This window comes from Numida meleagris, chromosome 25, assembly GCF_002078875.1.
Source record: "Numida meleagris isolate 19003 breed g44 Domestic line chromosome 25, NumMel1.0, whole genome shotgun sequence".
NCBI classification, from domain to species: domain Eukaryota; kingdom Metazoa; phylum Chordata; class Aves; order Galliformes; family Numididae; genus Numida; species Numida meleagris.
Window position 1 is genome coordinate 2,015,736 of NC_034433.1, and position 18,269 is coordinate 2,034,004.

Sequence of the window (18,269 nt, forward strand, 5' to 3'; positions counted from 1 at the left end):
CCTTCTCCTTCTTCCCTGAAAACCCCGAGGTGGATTTCGGAACCTGGACGGTAAACCCGGTTCGTGTTTGTGGGGAAATCTGGGGGCAGAGCCTCAGGGAGGGCTGCAGGTGCTAATTAACGGCACCGTTAATAAATCCCTCCCCTGCCCTCCCTTCCCCTCCCTCTCTCCCTGCCTCCTCCTCCTCCTCGGGGGCGCGCTCTCCCGCCCGCCCGGGAGCGCGCAGTGCGGCGCGGTGATCCCCGGCTGCGGCGATCCCGGCGCTCCGGTGTCGGTAAGCGGGGGCCGGGGTGGGGGGGGGGGGGGGGGTGATCCCCGGCTGCGGCGATCCCGGCGCTCCGGTGTCGGTAAGCGGGGGCCGGGGTGGGGGGGAGGGGCTCGGGGCGCGGTACCCCGGGGTACAGCGGAGCTTTGGGACTGCTTTACTCCCGCATCCCCCCCCCCTCCCCCCAGATCTGGGACCTCGCTGTCTGCTGGGTTCCCCCTTCCCAATTTTTTTTCCCTCCCTCGGAACTGGGCCAGAGCTGCATGCGCGGGGGGGGGCTGCGTGCGGGGTTCGGGCATGTGATGGGGTTTTTGTTCTTACGTCACGATACCGCGTCTGAGTGAGCAATAATACGCTGATGTGTCAGCCCGGGGGGACAGGGTAAGGAGCACGGTGCGACGGGGCATGTTTCAGCCCCAGATCTCCGGGGGGGAGCTTCTCCCTGCCCATTTTCCCCCTATATTCGGGGCTGCAATCGCGTCTTCCTCCTGAAGCATCCAGAGCCGGTAAAACCCCTTCTCTGGCCTTACCGGGGAGGCCTCTCCGACGACACCTGGGCTGTGATGCTGCAGTAGCAACGCTGGTGATGCTGTGCTATGGATCCGCATGCTCTGGCTGAGCCTGCAGAAGGGCTCGCCGCTATCGATCAGGCTTCTGGAGGTGGGGAAAGTGCTGAATCATTTGTGCTCCGGCTGTAAAGGCGGTTCAGCTGTTCCCCATCTCCGGGAAATGCTCAGAAATGATCCGCAGAGGCTGAAGAAAACTCTGCTGTGTTTTCTTGTGGCTGAGGTGGGAGTCCCGTGGGCCTGAAAGAGAGGTACTGTGAGCCTGGAGCTCAGGGTGATATCCTCTAACGTGGCCTCAGCTGCTCCTCAGGCAGCAGGGCACAGGGAAAATGCATGCTTGCATCTTGCTGAGGCCTCCGATTGGGACTTGGGGGGGCAGTTATGTGGGTTAAGGGGGGGATGGAGGGAGGTTTTCTCTAGAAAATCCTGTCCCCTTGCGGAACTGGGGAAGGCACGTGAGCCTTGCTGCCCGGCTTGGTTTTTCTTTCTTCTTTTGAATGCTGTCTTTGAGATGGTTTTCAAGGTCGGATCCTTGGAATAGCGTGTGGGCTATTGAGCATTTCTGCAGTTCAGGCGGGGATGTTTGTCTGCTTTTTGAGAGGCAGCACGGAATGCCAGAGGGATGCACGTATTGCAGAAAAACCGGAATATTCAGATCCAGCCCAGATGCCTGGCTGGTTTAAGATGGATGCTATGGCGGTGTCAGCGTTTCCAGGGCGCTCCTATCAGAAGCTCAGGACAAAAGCAAGAATCTGGTGACTTTTCTTAAGATGCCGACTCCTTTATTGGTGACTGTGTATCTGTAAAATGTTCATCCTTAGGCTAAAATGATGGTCAGCGTGACTGCTTTGTTTCCAGCCAACTTCTTTGCGCGGCCTATCCTGAAAGATAGCTGCTCGAATTCAGCATCGTGTTCTTTTTATTAAAGGGCTTCAGGCTGGGCCTTTGCTGACTTTCCTTTTTTGTGTGTGTGGCTGTAATGTGAGTGCAACATAAATAATGCATGGAGGTCTTCTCAGCTGACGGAGGATGGGCTCAAGTTGTTAAGTTTGAAAATGGACTTTGTTTGCAGGGGTTGAGCTTGGGGGCTGCCTTTGTCTCTCTTGAGCTAAAGCTGTGTGATAGTGCAGGCTATGGGATCAACAAAGCTCCAAAGTCATCCAGCAAGACGCCCCAGAAGTTCCTGAGGCCGCAGTGCTCCGTGAGTTTTGTTGCCTTGGTTGTGGCTAGGGATCTGATTTAAACCGAGTCAGTCAATCCAATCATTTTGTGTCACAGCTAATGATTAAATGGGAAAACATCCCAAGCTCTTAAATGGTATTAATTCATAATGAATTATTTGTCTAGCTGTGATCTAATTGTCTTTATGTTTGTGGGTCTCGTGTATAATCGATGCTGCTGCTGGCAAAGTGCCACTGTGAAGGCTTTCTGCAGTGCACAGGCATTAAAAATGGTCATGTAGCTTTAATTATAACAGCAAGAAATGAGGCCTAATCCTTCATGCCTGTGATCCTGGTGGCTGTCTGAGATGCTGCAAGGTTGCTATGTGCATGAAGCCCATGGGTGGGGGGTCTTAGCGTGGTTGTGCTCCACTAAATGTCAGTTCTTGTGTGAAGGAGCTTGGGATTGAGAGAGGAGGAAAAAAGGACTTCCTATGACCATAGGATATGCTGATGGAAAATATTAAACAGATGGGAAAGGTAGTCCTAACTTCCCACAGAAACAATCCTTGCTTCCATTGCTCTGGTTTTGACCTGGCTGGGTGACCTCATGTCCTTGGGACAAGCTTGCTGAGCGAATTATTCATATGCACCGAGTACCTTGGCTCCTTTCCTCCCATCTCTTTAACCCCGTTTAGCAGAAACGCAGTAATTTGAGGGTGTCTCCATCAAAATGCAGACTTGGCAAACTGAAGAGCTTGTAGAAATGGAGACCACCAAAGCAAAGGCCTTGCACAGGTTACACAGAGCTTCAGAGCGCTGTGGATCCATCTCGTTCTGGGTGTGCTCTGGTGAGGCAGGAGCCCACAAGTGGAGGGTTTGCATCTGAATTGGTTAGAGATATCTGGGGAAATTAAACAGCTGTATTCCCCAGACACCGCTGTGGTTCTGACATTCAGCTGTGGGACTTCAGGACTGGTTGAAACTTCCTTCTTTGTGCAGAAGAGGGGTGTGCACGTTGACATGTTGGTTTTGGTTTAGTTGTCTTTGCAGCACCATGGTATCGAGTCTCATCAGCACTGAACTTACTAAGTAGGTAAACCCAAACAGCAAGGCAGAGCTCCCCCGCTGTATTGCTATAGGGCTTCAGTGAGATCTGGAATTGCCTGACTTCTGTGCAGCTTGGAGGTCTGCTTGTTCAAGTGAGATCAGAATGCAAGAAAACCTGAGGATTTAAATCCATTAGAGTTGTTTACAAAGAATTTATCTAAACTATATGCAGAAAATCAGTTTTCACTTGAATTTGAATAGAAACAGCATGGGAAGAGGCTTTAAACTTTAAAAAAAAAAAAAATCAAGAAGGAAAAATAAGCTCTGGTACTTCCTCTAAGAATCTCTGTTCTTCCTTAGGTTTAGTTTGCCTTCATCAAAACATTCCCCCGTACCTTTAAACTGAATGGGCAGCCCAAACCATGCCTTGTATTCAGTTACAGTTTTTGAAAGGCTCTGGCAAATCTTGTCAGAGAGGCCTGGCTTGTCTCCCTGCCCTGTGGGCAACTCCTTTCAAAAAACATTCTCTTTATTTTAAATATTGTTGGATGACTTCTGCTCTTCCCCGCCCTGTCGGCTGAAGCAGGTCGGAACTTCGTTTTTGCTTTTACCTCTGCTGTGCAGGGTGGTTGTTGCATAATTCCAGAGACCCAGCTCAGAGTGAACATGCTTGAAGTTGTTGTTATGCTCAATAATCCCCCTCCTCTTTTTATTTATTCATTTTTTTTTTTAAATCCAGAGCTGAAAGAGACCTTGCTGTGTTGTTATGGATTAAAACAGAGGAGGATTTAGCCCTCAGCCCTGCTTATGGGGATCACAGTTCCTAGTCAATGAGAGAGGCGGCGAAGGATTAGCAATCAAATAAACAGAGATGGTTTTGCATGGCTAAAGCAGGTTTGAAGATCCCGAGGATGATATGCAGGGACACATCTTCACCTTGCCTCTTTGGTGCTCCTCAATCTGTGCTCCTTTGGACCTCATCCCATCCTCTTGATGCTGATAATAACTGGCTCCTTCTATTCTCACTGTGTCTCAGGAACATGGTTTAGAGAGCAGCCCAAGGGCACAGAGAGCAAAGCATTCTGCCCTGACCGCAGGCAGAGCTGGACTAAGAGAGGGATACAGGCCTCAGGAGCAGGGAATGGAGGTGTCCCCTCAAAAAGCAGCCTCTGGAAGATCTTTGCTAGCATTACTCTGTCTCTGTTACTCGGTGAAGTCCAGCATGAAGGCTGCTTAATTCCGAGACTGACAGAGCAACATCAACACAATAAAGTTGGTGCTTTGTGGAGTCAAGGTGCAACCTAGTGTGATACTGAACACCTTCCTGTCTTGGTGTCTGCAGTGGTATTTGAGGCTTTGCCAGCTTCATGCATGAGAGCCCGTGCAGTCCAGGATGGTCTCACTTCATGCCAGCCCTGCTCCAGCTGGCACTGCGGATCCTCGTTATAGTCAACAACTAATCACATGTTCAAAGCCTAATGTAGGTGCAGCTGATAAACACTTGGCATTGTCTGTCCTTGATGCTGCTCACCCACCTTTGGAAGCAAACACTGAGCCTTACAGATGCCAACTTTAAAAGGAACATAACCCAGAGGCTTGGTGCAAGATGCTTAGCCCTGGAGGTTTATTTTAATTCCTGGCAGGTTTTCTCCTATTCTATGGCTCCTTGACAGTAGGTTTTGCAGGCTTCCAGCATGGGGAGTGATGGGTTCCTACAGACTTTCAAAGTCACAGCAAGCATGATACTGTCTCACTGTCAACCTGCATTTTCTATTCCTCCTGAAATGCCCTGGCACAGATGGGCAGGGCTGGCAATGGCAGTGTGAGCTGCGAGATGGATAGGATGCTTCTTGAATCTGCAAAGATGTCATGAAATCTCCTTCCTGCTATGAAATGTTTACTTTTTTTCTAGTGACCTCAACTAGCTCCGAGTTAAGAAGAGAATGCAGGGCCTCTGAAACTGAGGAAGATTACCTGAGGCACTAACCTGTCGCTCATGTCTTTCCTTTGTATTAAATAGTTGCTCCTTAAGCAGGAAAAGCAGCTTTCATCATCTAGGCATTACTCAGAAAGCAGTGCTCTTGAACAAACATGCGAGTCCTCTTTGTAATTTGCTTGGTGTCCTGATGTTGTCTGCATTTGTTGGGTGCACAAATAGGATGTACGCTCCCTGCTCTTCAAGATTTTTATTCCGCTTATCTCCAGTGAGTATATATATGCTGTGCAAAACCATAGATGATGCTGTGAGCCCTGGAGAGTACCCCATCCCCCTAAATTTAACAAAGAAATGTGATTAAATAATGATGTGGGGTTAGCAAGGGGAAGAGAATTAGAAGGGAATGAGAGGAAAACGAAAGACCAGATCTTTTTTTCTGGAGGAGACAGTCTGAGACAACAAATTATTTGACAGTAAGTGAATAACTCTTCAGGTATCAATATATTCAAGTTAAGTCAGCAAAGCAATCGCAGGACGATGATCCCACAAACATAGCAAAAAGACGGGCTTCTCCTGCTGAACCACTGGGGCTTTATTCCACAGTTTCACTCGGCGTTTCATACGATTCGAGGTTTAGAACGGCTGTTAGCGGCCGGCACTCGAGCACATCTTGTAAATAAGGTGCTCGAGTTGCGGGGGGGTTGGCACGAAGCGTGGCACGGAGCCTGTCCGCGCTGCCGGGCTGGGACGGCCCTGCCCGCCGCGGCCGCTCTCCGTGGTGCTGAAGCGCCGCGCCCCGTGTTCCTTCATCGCCCCTTTCCATGCACGGGATGGAGAAGGAATAACAGGAGTAGATTGAAGTAAGTGCTTGCAAACGGGTGTCGGAGGGGGGTGGAAATGGATGGTAGGGTGGTTGAGCACTGGAACATGCTCCCCAGGTCAGGGCACCCAGCCTGCCGCAGTTCAAGGTGTGTTTGGGCAACAAGCTCAGATGTTTGGTTTGAATTTAGGGTGGTCCTGGGTGGAGACAGGACCTGGTCTCCTTGATCTTCGTGGATCCCTTCCAGGTTGGCTTATTCTATGATTCTACAAAACATGCCCTCTCCTTCACAACCATACTGCCAAGAAGTAGAACAGGTTGCTTGCAGAGGCTGGGCGGTTTCCATTCTCATTGGATCGGTGTTTTCAAGATGTGTGTGGATAAAATGTTGAGCAGCCTGGTCTGACCTTACAGCTGATGTTTCAACAGACAGTTGAACTAGACGACCTGTTGTGGTCATTTCCAAACAGAACTGTTTTGTGATCCTTTATCTTAAGGGTTTCCACCAGCAAGAAGCAAAACAGACCCCTTCCTCTTTGCATCACTTTGAGCACTGTTTCTCATGTACATAGGCTGGCTGCCATTCCTCATATAACTGAAGAAGCTTTATTGGATATTTACATGGCCTGGGGGCAGGATGGGGGAAGGGAGGGAAAGAAATTACTGCACTTCCTTCTCACACAAGAAACTGAAAAGGTGAAGACCATCCCTGACTCTTGACCTACTCCTGGAAGCTTTGCTTATAGCCTGCTCAGTTAATGAGGAGCTGCCTGTGCTCTGGCGTACGAGTGGTGAAAATGTCACTGTTCCTCAGGCAATTTAGATGATTAGTACTTGGAGTCAGCCTGCATCTTGTTCTGTGAGCTCTTAGCAGTTCCACAGTAGGGTATGGTACCACCAGCTGCCTTGCATTTAATTACACAGCCCTGTTTGTGATAGCTGGGAGAGTTACTAATATGCCTAACAGCACAGCATGGCTCAGCAGTTGATAAAGACACATCTGTATGCTGAGCTGTACCCTTATTGAGTTAAGGGCATAGAAGAAGCTCTCTTTCTTGCTGTCACTTAAATGGTGTCGGGATTCGTGAAATCTTGCTTTCAGATTCCTAACAGACCCAGCAACAAAGACTGCTTGTTGCAAGCTCATTGGCTTCTGTTCGAATCTCTGTGACGTGTTCACAGATGTGTGCAGGCAAGTGGGAGAGAGAGGGGGATGAGAGAAATGAGCCTTTGTAGCCAAGCATGTGTGACAGCATGCATGGGACCTGTGAAGCTCCTCTCAGGCACTTTCATGACACATCTGCCATGCCCCCAGACCACGTTTTGGCATAGTCATTTTGAGCAGTCTGCCTGCAGTTGAACTGCAAGTCTTGCAGAGTGTCTGGGAACTGAAGTCTTGGCTTATTTTTGCTTCCCCCATTGCACATTCAGACCGGTGTGGCTAGGTAGGATTTGATGCCCTTGCAGTGAAGCTGTTTGTATGAGAGTGCACTGAGGAAAAATCTCTTGAGAGCTGTATCAAATAAATCTACTTAATAAATTGATAATCCTATTTCTTTCTTCCATTCCATCTAGTAAAAAAATTTGGATTTTAACATAAAATATCTAAGGCTGCACTTTCTGTCAAAACAGGAGTCCCTCCCTTATGTCCAGCAAAGCTGGATTAATCCATACATGCATTAGTTGATACAAAATACATGGGCTATGCTTATTACAAGACAAACGTGTGTGCAGTATAAAGTGTCCTTCAAAGTATTGTGTTACATATCCCAGGCTGACATCTCTTATTGACAGGTCTGGTACTCAGACACCAAGGCCAACAGAGTTTTATTTTCCAGCCACATCAGCAGCTGGGTACATGGCTATGTATTTTGGTTGACCTCGTCTGAAATCTCCTGATCACAGTGACAGCTGTGAGGCTAATCTGGCATGAGCTCAGTAGAGCAGACTTCTCTCTAATGCTACATCTAATGTTCTGCTCTTTCCTGATCTGTCTTGCTACTCTAACCTTTCTCTCCAAGTAGATCAAACTTTCTACAGTATCTTCATTTTCAAATGGAGGTGAGGTGGGACCGGTTCCTATGACTGCCAGGAGATGAGGTGGGGAGACTTTGCTTTCTAAATGTTCCTGGCAGGCTCTTTACCCAGGAGATCCTATGTTTGCTCAGCTGTAATGCTTCTTCCTTCCCCTTAGCTTGCTCTGCAGGACAAACAAATGTGATTTATGCTCATGTCCTTAAAATGGCCCTGGTCTGTGACCCACACTAATATGTTTAAAAGACAACTTTATCTCAATTAAGAGAGGAGACAGGGACTTGGGTAAGAATAAATAATTCTCTGATTGCAGGCAGAGGTTAGCTGAATTCATCGCAGTGTCTGGGATCCTCCATGTGTACATGGGAACCTAATTCATTCTCAGCTCTCTCCTTGACATCTAGTTATTCCTAGCTTGAGAGTTAACATGCTCCTCTAGATGCCTCCCCAAAATCATGTTTATAATGGCAGCTATGCAACATAGAATAATACAGTCCTTTTGTGGAAATTGGGTTCACCATAACTCATGAGGTAGAGTGGGGTGGGAGGAGGACAGATCTTGGTTGCCGGGACCAGTCAAAGCAGAAGAGCCTGAGAATGAAACTTAAATAAATGTATTGCCTCTTAGGCTGAGCAAAGGTATAATTAACAATAAGATACCAGGGTGGTTTTACAAGGCAGCTAATTGCATTTTCAAATGTCAGCTTGTCGGTTCTTATTTAGTCTTCATTCAATCTGGCCTTTGTCAGAGCACTGTCTGGTTTTAAATGGCGTTTCCCTCTCCTTGTGCTGTTGAGTCCTCTCCCTTGTTCTCAAAACCTCTGGTAGGCCATCTCCATGCTGTTCCCTGGGCTTTGTGATGTAGGCTTCTGTTTGCTGATGTCAGGGTGGGAGCTGGCAATCTGTGGACATCCAGGAGAGATTCCTTGGGTGGGAAGAAGATCATGTCTCTTCTGCAGCTTGTTGAATCTACTGCTGATGCATGACTGAAAAGTCTGCTCCACTGCTAGTCCCCTGGGTATCAGCAGAGCCTTTACAACTACATCTGTGTAAGGTAAAGGTGCCAGTATTGTCTTCACTGTGCTCATGGTTTCTGTTGGAGGAAGTGCTGCAGCAGCTTCCTGTCATGGGATGGTATTTCACCTACACTGACCAGCATGCATGTATCATAGGCAGAGATTACCATCATCCTCGTGTTTGAGGCAGACAGCACATACACGGTGTCAGCTCCAGCCACCCGCCACGCAGCGAGCAGCGAAGTGTCACTTTCACTTAGCGTAGCCTGGGACAGTGTCCTCACTGCTGACCAGCTCGTCGTGCCTGGCTCAGGCTGTGATAAGCAGGGAAATGGCACTAATGAACTTTTCAGTGCATAATCCCTGACACGCTTAGGCAGGAGTGGTGTGACTTGACTTAAGGATGGCTTTTGACTGCCTGTGGTGGCAGAGAGCATCATGGAGCTAATGCTACCTAGTTAGGGCTTGGAAGCTGAGAAGTGCTTGGCACTGCTGCGTGTAGTCACGCTGGGGGTGAGCGCTGCCCTCCCTGTGCTGCAGTTGGTAAAGATGCTCAATTAAAGGACCTCCTAGAAGAAAATCATGCTAGGTTCTGGAAACCCTCATAGATGCATGCCCCTAAAATGACGACCAGTGTCACTGGCTATTTGTGCCCCTTCCCAGCCTCCTGATTGTCCTCAGTGTGAGGGGAAGTTCGGCCTTCATGGTTGTGCTGAGCCACAGGATGCTTGGGCAAGCAGAAGAGGTACCATTTGAGGATGCAAGGTCCCAGATTGCCCCATTCCTCTGCCCTGCCAGGCTGAGGCCATGTTTTCCCTCATGGCATGGTGAGGACAGGCTGGGTGCTAATTTCTGAGCAGCGTCCACATTGCAAGGGCTGGCTTGTGTTTCTCTTCCTGTCAAGAAACCTTGAGGGCTTCTAAAAGGAAGCACTGGGTTGGCACGGAGTATTTATTCTGTGGCTGCTGAATGCATGAAAATACTTCCCTTGCCTGCCTCAAGTCAACAGCTGTCAAACAATTTGCAGCAAATCTTGGTTCTCAGTCAGAAGGAAGTCTTGCAAAATAGAAGAGAGCAGGAGTGGGGTATGGTATGTGCATAGCCACGAAACTGCGTGCCAGCAAGCAGAAAGCTGCAGCTCTGCAGTGGAAGCGCGGTCTCTGACCATTGTTCAGCAGAGTGGGGTCTGAGCTGTGCTGGCAACGCTCCCTGCTATTGATTCTGAGCAGATGTTGAGATGTGGGAAGGCAGATGGAGCCCCACGGCGCAATTACCTCCCACAATGGGGTGGGCAGCGCTGAGCAGATGTCACACGGGGACGTCGCAGTGGCTTGGCTCTGGCCATGGGCTGCTGGGAGCCTTTGCTTGTGAGATTTGTCTTTGGGATGAACACAGTTCTGGTCTCAGGTAAATGAATCTGACACTTGGGTAAAACCCTAATTGTTCTGGTGCCGAGAGGCACCGCGCAGCTCGGAGCAATGTGTGCCATCGTCTTTCTATTTCTGGACTGCAATCTGTGACAAATCCATAGACGTCTTCAGCATTGGGCTCTAGAGGGCAAAAGAAAGGCTTTTGGAATTCGGCTGCCATCAGCATGTGCTCGTACCTAATTATAGCCCAGTGCTGGCAGCTGTGGCTCCATCTTTCTACTGCCAGGCCAAGCAGCACAGACCCAAGCTCACTTGGTACAAGAGCATGATTTGTGTCCTCAGACCAAACTGTCCTCAACCAGATTGTGCTGCTCAGACCATGTCCTCAGCACCCCTGTGCAGATATGTGCTGGGGCCTTTTGGGTGTAAAAAAACCCCTCGGGTCCTGCTCTGCAGGTGGGAATGCTGGAGTGAAGGGCTGCACGCTGATGCAGCCAGAGCTGGTGTGCGATGAGTTTCTGAGCTGGACAATATAATTGAAATGAGCACATAGCTGCCTCTGGGACCCCAGGAGTAGAGCAGCAGTGGTTCAAGAGCAAGCTAGAGATGCGTGAAGCTGTTAATTGGGACTTGTGGAAGGTTTTCAGAATACAGCCTTAAGTGTTAATCAGGCAGATGAAAGACATCTTCCTCCAGGAGAGGAGCTGAGGCAGGAGAGGAGGTGATTTGCCTTTAGTTAGGGGTAAGATGAGATTCCTTGGTTCCTGCTCCTTCCTCATACCTCATCTCTCTGGATAGTGGCAGTCTGAAAGGAATCCCATAGGGAGGGACAGCAGGAAAACAACCCTGAGAAACAACACCAATACTAGAAAATAACCACTTTTTCATGGTGGTTTCCTTCAGGACAAAAGCAGAAGAGGTATTTCATTAGTTTATTCTGGTCAGAAACTTTGCTGGATTCTCACCAATCCATGCTGGGAGGGGAGCTGAGGATTTTCCCCACCCTTGGCTGCTGACTTGTGGGCACCCACCCCATGAATGCAGAATCCCAGCCCCTCTCCAGCAGCTAATTATCTCTGCAACATGACTACTTCTAACAGCCTCTTTGGGCTACTCTGGGGGGGGGGGGGGAAGTAAGAACTAGCAACAGCGGTCTCTTCCTGTTCAGTACAAGCCCATAGGCAATCACCAGGATTTCAAGGATCGTAAAAAAAAGAGCATGGCTCTTCTTCCCTGGGGAGCCTCTGCTTGTCCTCATTATTCCCCACCTCCCAGCCCTGCAGCTAGTGCTGTCCCCACCATCAAGCAATAGAGATATTGAGTGAATCCCCGGTGACTCCATTCATCTTCGAGCAGGGATTATTTTTGCTGGCAATGAACCCTGCCCCTGACCACCCACTGCTGCGTCCCGTGGCATGGCCAAGGCCACCACCTCATGTAGCCCACTCTTGCAACTTGCTGTCTTTCCAGTCCATCACCAGCAGCCAATCTCTGCCCTGATGAGAAACTTGTACCTGAGGTGCTGGCAGCATCCCGCTGCTGGATGGAGTAAGGATGTTTTTGTCCTCTGAGGGCAATGGTGCTGATGTGCTCCCTGCACTGATTTGTCCTATGGGAACCAAGAAGGTCAGGATGGGGATGGTCAGCAGAGTGTTGGTGGTTTGCTCTGGGGTCAGGGGATATCCTGGGAGTATCGCTAGGGGATCCCACATGGACGCTGCAACCTTACAATGCCATGTTGTGTTTGGTTTCTTTGGGATCAGCATAGATCAGCTGAGGGCATTTTTGTAGATTGAATTAATTCATTTTTCATCTCAGTTCTTACCTCTTCAGGGTTTACTCCACAAAATCAAGTTTTAATTGCACCGGAGAGCAGGAAAGCATTGCCTAGATGCTGAGGAAAACAGAGGCAGGAGTAACAGGGGACAAGACTTCCTGAGCATAGTAGTGATGGGTTGATGGTCTTGTCCAACCTTTATGAGTCTATGAATCAAGTGGGAAGAATGGCACTCATGGTATAAAATCCAGAGCCCTGCTCTTGCTGTCCCATTGCACACACCCATTATCCTTCTCATTTCCAGCCCCCCCTCCCATTTTCTAGTGTTCAGAAATCTGCTTGGGATTGCTGGTTTGCCCCTGGGCCATTGCCCAATCTGAATAATCTGGATCAACGAGGCAGTCTGTATAATTATCTCAGCAGCTACGCTGGGTTAATGAGAAAAGCAGCGGTGGAGTCGGGCTGAGATCAGTTCATGGTGGTTACAATGCCCTTTCATGGAGGAGAAAGGATTTGGGGCGTTATGTAGGCTGAGTTTCATTGGGCTTGTGGTTAAATTAGCTGTCACAAATAACTCTGATCATCTTACAGTTATTAGGGCTGTAATTGCTACTGAAGGGTAAGTTCTGCAGCGGTGTTTTTTGGGGAACTGTGCACTCTTGCTCACGGAGATAAGGACGTACCCATTGGCATCGCATCCATTGAGCTTTAATAACAAATGTTTGGGAAAGGGGAGCTGTAAAACAGTGTTTGCTCTGAAATATCGTGTTCTTGGTGCAGCTGAGTTGGGAGTTGTCTTTGGAGGGCACCTTCAGGCTCCAGGAAGCAGAACTGAAGTGTTTCCTTAGAAAGGTGCTGCTGGGCCCTGCTGCAACTCAGCCCCCAGCACAGGGACACTGCAGGACAGCCAGTGCCACAAAGACCTCGCTACTTACTCCCATTTAATCAGGGAGATGGAAATTGCATTTAAATAAGATGGTAATGAAGCTGTGGATCAGATTGGTCGATTCCTCATTTGAAGATACAAAGGGGAGCTTTGTTGTTTCGTTTTTTTTTTCTGGGGTTTATCACTTCTGTTCTTGCCTGATTAGTCTTAATCTTCTGCTGCCCTTTGCTGGGAACCCCCCATCTCTATTCTCTGCAGAAGTCCATACGTAAGTTTGTGTACAACCCTCCGGGGAAATCAGGCCACCTATATATCAGTTAGTGACTTCAGACAATTAACCTAACAAAGATTCCTCTCTCCCCTCCTCCTTCCCCCATCTGTTTCCTAATTACCAGTGGAACTGGGATGCATAGGCAGACTGTGCCCATTTCTTTAATTAAATCACCTCTTTGCAACGTTTTGTGGTTGTCTCTTTAAAAGCTGGGACTTGCTGTTGGGGGAAAACAGTAAAACACAGGATGGACCATGAAGGCAAAGGAGCCTAAAAAGTATCAGAGGTGCGGATTTTGGGGCTGGAATGTAGAATAATTTCAACCTTTTTCTTATCTTGGATCACAGCAATGGATGTGAACTCTGACCTGAGAGCTCAAAGCAAGTTTTCAGTGTTTTCCACCCACAGCTGGCAGAAGCGTGGGCCAGCAAAGCTTTTCTGGGAGGGGAGAGAGCTCCCAGTTCCCCATTCAAAAAGGAAAAACGCACAAGTCTCTGTGTGCTGGTACAAGCTGTCCTCCCCATCCTGCCCTCCCCTCCCTGGGTACCGCTGCCCCCAGCCACCCCCATCCCGGGGGAAAACGTTTCTCCCTCAGCAGCTGGAGTCTGGCTGACAGAAAAGCACTGAGCTGCTGGAGGTGCTGTTAATTAATGCCGGGCAAGGCTGGTTCGGGCTGCACTGAAACCTGCTGGGAGGTAATTATCAGCTTGCTGGCTCTGAATGCCTTTGGTGCACGGCAATGCTGTGCGATTTGAGCATGCAGCTGATGCTGTGTGCGCTGCATCTCGGGCTTGAGCATTGCAAGGACCAAAGAAATTGGCTGGCGATCCAGTAAATAATTCAGCAGAACAGGGGGAGCCAAGCAGCTCTGCTCTGTGCTCCCCTGCAGCATTTGAGTGATGCTCATGTGTTGTTGCACCGTTGTCTTGTGGTGCACGGGATGGATGCGTCGCAGCCCAATGGGTGTGATGGGGCAGTTTGGGGTGGGACACCTAGCACCGAGCACACAGAGGCTCATGGATGGTGCATGTTCATGAGGGATTTGCAAGAGCTTGGTTGTCCAGCACGCTTTGTGCTTTCTGTTCTGTAGAGATCGAGAGCTCAGAGTGAGTTTTCACTGTTTTCCAACCACAGCTTGTGGAAGGACAGAGAAGCCTGCGCTGTGCATGGGCAATACTGGAGTGTGTGCCCTTCTTCCTGGTTTCCCTTGTTTGGCCTGGAGCACTTTGCACTTTCAGGCTTCATCTTGTCCTTTGCAGTAATGAAATTTCTCAGCAGCATCTGTGCTTTTGGGCAGGGCTGTGGCTACAGAACAAGGGGGTGCTCTCCTGAAATCCCTCTGGCACTGTGAGATTGGGACCAGCAGAGCTGGATCCGAGCAACCTGAGCATCACTCAGATCAGTGAGTCAGGTGCTGGGGCTCCTTGGGACTCACCTCCCCCTTCAGCACCGTCGTTGCTTTGGTTCCTTCAGCTGCAAAATGAGATTCTGCTGCCGGCAAGGCAGGGAATAGTGCTAAAATAGTGGTGAAAACGCTCTGAAATCTCTGGATTGGAAGTTTCTGTCCGGTACCCTGGGAGCTTTGCTCTCTGAGGATGTCACATCGCTCCCAGCAGGGCTGGAACAAAAGGAAACCGCATCTGGGAGCAGCAGCCGGTGGTGCTGACAGCCGGGACGTGGGGACAGGCCCCGGCTGGCACCGAGCCCCCTCCCTGCTGGCGTGGGGGTGGCCGGGGACAGAGTGGGCAGTGTCCTGCCCCGCGGCTCCTGCCTTATTCATGGGGGAAATCCAGCGAGAGCAGGGAGGGGAGACTTGAGGTTGTTAATAACTGCTATTGTGCCTTCTCCTGCAGAGATGGAGCGGGGACAGCGCAGCCCTGTGCCAGGCAGGGCCGTGGGGTGGACGAGGGAAGGATGCTCTGTGCGGCGCCGGTGGGAGCGGAGGGGGCACTGAGCTGGGAAACTGAGAAACTGGTGGTGGGAGGGGGAAGAACCTGAGCCCTCGGGAGGGGCACAGCAGGTTTGAATGGGAGAGGTAAAGGTAGGCAGCGCTCTGCCCTGGGAGCGGATTGGCGGAGGTGATGTTCTGGAAAAGCTTCTGACGCGGAGACAAAAGGCTTTGCTGTCGGACGGGCAGGGAAATCTGCCGGTGCCTCCTGCCTGAGATCCCCCCAGGGCACCAGGCGAGTCGCCCTGAGCAGGGCAGGGCTGAGCTGTGTCCCCATCGGTGCGGGGCTGTGCAGCACCGGTCTGCCTCGCGCTCCGCCTGCTCTTCCTGCTGCCTGTTTTGTCGGCGTTGGGATGCTGTAGGGACGAGCTAATCGGTTTCTCCTATCTGTTATCGCAGCGCGTCTTTCGGCTTTCCCCATTTCCATCCCTTCCCAAGTTACGCAGGGATGACGTGTGGCCCCAACCCCCTCGTTCCTGCTCTCGGGGCTGGAGCTGACGCCGTGCTGGATGGAATCAGCCCGTCCCTCTGCTGGTGGGAACACCAGCGATCATCAGAAGTACGTGCACCCTTGGATTCGATGAGGATGCTTCCCTTCAGACGCGGAGCTTTAGTGCAAGATGCAAAAGCGTAATCCTGGCTACTCGTGTTATTAAAAAGCCTTCTCTTGCAGGAGGAGGCAGTGGATCTGCAGTGCTCTGGGTGCGATCTCACGGCAGCCAGGTGCATCCTACTCCTTCGCACAGTGCTGTGCTTTTGTCTGGGTCTGGGCTGTGCCCGTGTGTGAGGGATTTTGTTCCGGAGGTGCCTCCTCCCCACCCAGGGTGCAGGCACTGAGCCCCAGTACGGTGGTAGGAGGCATTAAAGCAATGGCAGGAGGCATGGAAGTGCCCTGCAGCCCCCGGGCATGAGTCAGGATTGGAACTCCTTGGGGAGGTGATAAGTGTCCTCTTCCACTAACTGCGCCCGGCGTTTTCATTACTATTTAATGGCAGGCTTTGTCTGCTTTGCTCAGCCCCTCCTTGCTGGGGGCTGCTGGGCTCTGAAGGCCCCCAGAAAACATTCAGAGGAATGCAGAAGGCACGGACTCGCTGGTGACCTGGAAATCTGCCTCCCTGATCGCCTCCAGCTGGACCGGGGAGCTGTGGTGCACAAGGAGGATGCTGCACTTTGCTTGTCCCTTCCTGGCTCGCCAATGCACCCTTTCCTCCCAGCACTGCTCCGGTTTGTGATACAGCCCCCCAGGGCCGGATGATTAGGGTGTAATTGCAGCCAGGTTGCTTTGGAGATGCTGTGTCGAGTTGTATGCATCAGCCTCACCTGTCTGTTGCTGTAATTTGATCTGATTCAAAATGAAAACCTCTCAAAAGGTTGGCTGGGAAACCTATCCTAATAGCTTCGATGGCAACAGCAGTGTTTGCTGCCGGTTTGTTTTCAGTGTGCCCTATGAGACATCTGCTAGGGATTGTCTTCACGGACCCACTTCCACCTGCGTGCATCTCCCTGCATGCAGCTCGAGTCTGACACCCCCATCTCTCTTGCTCATGAGGCATCTCATGTTGGGAATAGAGCCACCACAGTCTCGGGGTAAGCTCAGCTTTGCCACCTTTTGTGTTTCTCCTTCCGTGCCATAATCGTGCACTGCAATCTCAGCAGTGAAAGGCGGCTCAGAATTGCACCCCATGATTCACACTGAGCCGTCAGCACCGTGGGGTGGGAAGGGCACAATGCACAGAGCCTCCCCGTGACCCTACAGCGTGCCATTAGCAAATGGGATGGGAACAGGCGTGTGTAGGGGCTGATGTGAAGAGATGATTGTACTGCTGGGACTCCAAGGATGGCAAATACATTTCCACGCATCGCTCCCTGTAGGAAGAATTTGCATAAAAGTGTATAGGAAATAATTAGCATAAAGCGGCTGAAATGTGGCTGTTGGATGTGGGATGGGTTCCCAGGAGGGGATGGCTGCTGGCTCTGCCCGCTAGGGCAGAGGGAGGGGGAAAGTGGCTCCAATCCATAGGGCTGAGAGCACTGGGAAGGCTGGTTGAGCTGCGGTGGGAATGGGAAGGAGACTCCTGGATTCCCAGCCATCGTGTAAGCGGCAGAACTCAGTCCTTCCATTGGACCAAGAGCTCTTTCCTTTTCCTTTTTTAATTCTGAATGTGCAGCCTTTTGCCAAGGGGTGCAGAGAGCAAGGTCCTCTGCCTGGCTGCTCCCACGTGGAGGCTCAGGAAATGCTGCTCTGGATTCAGTCTCATAATCTTAAAAAAATAAAAATAAAAAAAATAGAGCCAAAACAAAAACACTAGTACCTCTATACTATCAAACCCTATTTATACACTTAAGAAAAGAAGATGTGTGTTAGGATGTGATGAGACTAAGTTGGGAGGGAGGAGCCTGGGGGGCTGTGATAGCTCTCGCTAATTGCTCATAAATAATTTTTGAGGTGGGGACCACTCTCCCCTCCTTCCCCTCCCCACAGGCATGAGTGTGAGTTGCCATGGGTGTACACTGGGATGCAGGGCACTGCTCATGGGGTGACAGCAGCCCCGATCCCACTGTGCTATGAGTGACTTTAGTGCTGCTCCTGCATGGAAATCCCTATTTATTTGTTAAAGACTCTGAGCTCACACCTCCCTTCTGTCTCAAGTTGTGAAGCTTTTGCTAGGGGAAAGTTGTTAGCTAAGGCGGCTGGTTGGGGTTTAGTGCTGCTGTAATATAATGCTGTCCATCTGTTTGCTGAGATGCTCACAGCACAGCTCAGGTGCTAAATTCACAATGTGTTTGTACCCCCGGTTCGTCTGCAGTGGGTTTGCTCCTCACCTTGAACTGACAGCGGTGGCAACCTTTGCAGTCGGTCTCATGGCTTGCTCGTTTGCAGCCTTCCCAAATAAAGGATGCAAAGAATACGAAGGGTTACAGCTGCTGCAGGTTTGGGCCAGCTCCCCGAGCTCCGAGCGAAGGCTGGAAGGCAGACATTATGGGAATTGTATGCATGCCTGAGCGGGAGGGAGGCTCTGACTGCTTGGCATCCACTTGTCACATGGTGCGTGTTTGGATGCCAGATGACGGCTCCTGAGGTTGCTACCCAGAATAGATAGCTGCTTGTTCTTAAGCTAATTGCACCCTTTCTGCGTTTCTCGAATAACAAAGTGCCAAACTTTCTCTGT

The 18,269-nt window shown here is 50.3% G+C and overlaps 1 protein-coding gene across 5 annotated transcripts in view; it reads left to right on the forward strand.

The window, feature by feature from the left end:
* The window catches only part of NFASC (neurofascin), a 72,692-nt gene continuing 54,734 nt past the window's right edge, over nucleotides 312–18,269 (forward strand). For 4 of the 5 annotated variants that reach the window (XM_021376863.1, XM_021376860.1, XM_021376861.1 and 1 more), the window contains exon 1: nucleotides 8,727–8,885. The gene's annotated coding sequence lies outside the window, so the exon portion shown is untranslated. Of the gene's footprint in view, nucleotides 348–8,726; nucleotides 8,886–18,269 lie in introns of those variants that run through there. The other variant, XM_021376859.1, reaches the window with a different exon arrangement.